The following is a 3,440-nucleotide window of genomic DNA, read 5'->3' on the forward strand; positions in this document are numbered from 1 at the left end:
GCCATCTGCAATTTCCACTGAGCAAAACTGGAAAACACGCAGCGGAAGCCGTTCGACTTCCGAGGTGCGTTCAAAAACGGAAGCAATTCTGGGTTTTCAGAGTTTGGGTTCTGAAACGTTTGGCTTCCGAGATGCTCAGAAACTGGGGTTCCGCTATAATTATAGAGGCCAAATTCATACAATGTGACTGGAAAGTATTTTTAAATGATAAGAACAATATAGCACTTCCCATGCTTATATTAAAAGTAAGCAATGTTCAAAGTCTAAGGTGTGGGGCAGGACTGAGGTACAGGTTATATCTGGCTATGTTCTGGCAAATCTGTATGAAGGCAATGAAGAATGAGCATGTATCTCTCTCACTGACAGTGTGTGTATTCATTTCATCAGGAACGCTACTCATTAAGAAGTATCCCAAAGACAAAACAACAGGCTGATGACAGCAGAAACAGAAGAATAGAAGAACAGAGGCCTGATTCTGGTTTCAGAACAGGAATGTGCCAATGTTATCAAAAGGCATGATCTCCAGAAAATTATAGACTTGCTTGGATGAAACAACTTAGTTACTCATGAAGCATACAATCCTTAAATTTCCTTTAGTGGTATGTATGTATGTAAGCCCTGGTTATTGTCTGACTTGTCTTCTTCGACATTACATCCCTCATTTTGCTGATCCTCCCATATCCTTCCTGGACACACTTTGTTGTTCTGTGCCTTCGTCTCTTGCTCTAGAAAACAGAAGAGATAAACCCCCTACTTCATATAGCTGTGAGAATAAAATGTTATGGCAGTAATCATGGAGGCCATATAAATAAATACCATAGATAAATTTCACCTGTTTGCTTAGAAGCTTTTTCTGTTAAGTATAATGAAATACTTCCAGCTCGTTATTTTTACCTTACCAATATAAGACAGGTGGAGATATTTTTCATTTTCTCTTCCTCTGCCTCAGCTTTTGGTTACTTCATTTAGAAAGAAGAAGGTTCCTTTCCATTCTGTAAGGTGCTGCTGCTAGCTGAACTTTCTTCTGTAAGGCAGACTGGAATGGGGGGGGGGTGTTTTATCAATGGCAACAGCACCTGTCCTGAAGGTGTGCTGCAGGTATAGGCAAACTCGGCCCTTCAGATGTTTTGGGACTACAACTCCCATCATCCCTAGCTAACAGGAACAGTGGTCAGGGATGATGGGAATTGTAGTCTCAGAACATCTGGAGGGCTGAGTTTGCCTATGCCTGATGTGTTGGCCTGGTACTGTTGAGCGATAGTGAACAGATCTGTCCTATATGCATTTGAGAAGCTTGTCTGTTTGCTAAGAGGAAAGTATTATTTCCAGCACAGGACACACAGAGGCTAGTTTCTTCTTAGGGTTTATTATTATTATTTTTACTTTTCATCCTGTTTTTGATTTTTCCTAATCCTCATGGGTTACTTCTGCTAACGGATCTTCCAGTGGAAAACAGTAGACCACACCACAAGACATCTGGTAGACATGGACTTCTGATTAATATTTTCCTAATTTAATATCATTTATGTATTTAAAATCATTTATGCACCAAAGCTCCTAAAGTTTATCTCAATACTAGATCAATATATACCAGTATCTCATATGTATAATTTACTTCTTTTAACATCTTAAGTAACTTTGGGTTGTTGTTGGGTTTTTTGATTGGTTTTTTTGTGGTTTTATATTTTTATTTTATTCTGTGAACTGCCCTTAGACTTCCGGGTATAGGGCGGTTTATAAATTCAAAAATAAATAAATAAATAAATAAATAACTTTCCCCATATTGATTTAGAAAGCCTTATAATATTGTGAAACTTTCTTCTGCTTTAGCTTTTAAGTTAGCTGGACAGCAAGGAGTCTGTTAGGACAATTGCTTTCTTATACTTTCATTTTTCATTTATAATTTCTTGGTCCACCATAAGCAGCTAATGTAGTTTTATATTTCTTCTATTTAGAGTTTGCAGTATCACCATTGTAATTGTTTCATCTATTATATTGTGATCGTTTTATGCAATTTTCTGTTTATTTTCTATTGTGCTTTTACTATTTTAAAGAATTTTTTCTCAATTCATCAGTAATTTTAAAAAACAATGTAAATTTCTTTTGCTGTGGTTCTGGCTCTTTGATCACTGTTCTTATGCTTATGGGAGCAAAGAAATATAAACCGAAATGAGAACCGTTTTTCAATGGCCATCGTCTTGGATGACTTTAAAAGAGGATTATTCATGGAGGATAAGGCTGTCAATAATGGCTATGTTTTACTATCAATGGCTACCATGATGGCTATGTTTTCCTTTAACTGTTGGGGAACTTTGTATACCAGTCGTTGGGTTTCACAAGTGGGGAGAATGCAGAGGTGCCATGCTTTAAAGCTGCTCCATGCAGCCAAACACTGTTAACGGATGAAAAAATAAGAAGCATCCCTCAGCCAACCATATAAGAAAATGGAACAAGTGCTCAGAAAGGCAGGTAGGCCTGAGGCCTAAATCACAGGTCTACATTCTGCTCCGATTCGACAGGATCCAACAGGGCACATAACACCAAACTGCGGAGTAAAAGAAAATCCTTTACCATTCCTACCAGAGATCAGCTATTTCAAGTCCCATCTTTTACATTAAGTCAACATGTAACTTGTGTACAGCACTCAAGCAATAATATCCTTAGAGTCCCATCCTTGGGCATTACATTTGATGTGATGACATAAGAGAGCACCCTCTCCATGGCAGAATTTTGCAGGTGGAATGCTCTCCTCTATGAATTCTGCCTGGCATGAACTTTGTTTTAGTTTCAGTGACAGTTTAAAATCTGGTTATTTACTCAAGCTTCTGGTCATCATTCAGCTCACTCTTAATTTGTAATAACCATAACTTGCGTTTTAAGATTATTTATTGTTTTATTGTTTATCCACTTCTGATCTGTAGATAAGGGGACTTTTTATGTGTGCTTTAATTACAGTGGTACCTCAGGTTACATACGCTTCAGGTTACAGACTCCGCTAACCCAGAAATATTACCTCGTGTTAAGTACTTTGCTTCAGGATGTGAACAGAAATCGTGCTCCAGCGGCGTGGCGGCAGTGGGAGGCCCCATTAGCTAAAGTGGTGCTTCAGGTTAAGAACAGTTTCAGGTTAAGTACGGACCTCTGGAACGAATTAAGTACTTAACCTGAGGTACCACTGTATTGGTTTTCCCCTCCTAAAATCTTTGATAGAGGGTGGGATATAAATGTTTTCGTGAATAAATAAGCTTAGCTAGATGTTAATGCCCCCTCCCAGTTGAGGTTGCACGTAGACAAAATGTGTATGTTCTAGTCAGTGCTTCCTGGGCCCTTTTAATCAAGCATAGCTGTGTCTCGATGAAAATCAATAGCATCATAAAATGTGAGCATACTCCTATCTCATAATTAGCAGGAATGTTTTGCCTGCAATGGAGGAAACCAAA

The 3,440-nt window shown here is 38.3% G+C and overlaps 1 long non-coding RNA gene across 1 annotated transcript; it reads right to left on the reverse strand.

The window, feature by feature from the left end:
- Nucleotides 1-273: 273 nt before the first annotated feature.
- LOC310693487 lies at nt 274-2,730 on the reverse strand. The gene is made up of 3 exons (XR_014519201.1): nt 2,572-2,730; nt 895-1,024; nt 274-719 (listed from the first exon to the last, which is right to left on the reverse strand). It is a non-coding gene; the product is annotated as an uncharacterized lncRNA (long non-coding RNA).
- Nucleotides 2,731-3,440: the final 710 nt, after the last annotated feature.

The sequence above is a fragment of the Podarcis liolepis genome (assembly GCF_965112155.1).
Source record: "Podarcis liolepis genome assembly, chromosome: 1".
Lineage (NCBI taxonomy): Eukaryota > Metazoa > Chordata > Lepidosauria > Squamata > Lacertidae > Podarcis > Podarcis liolepis.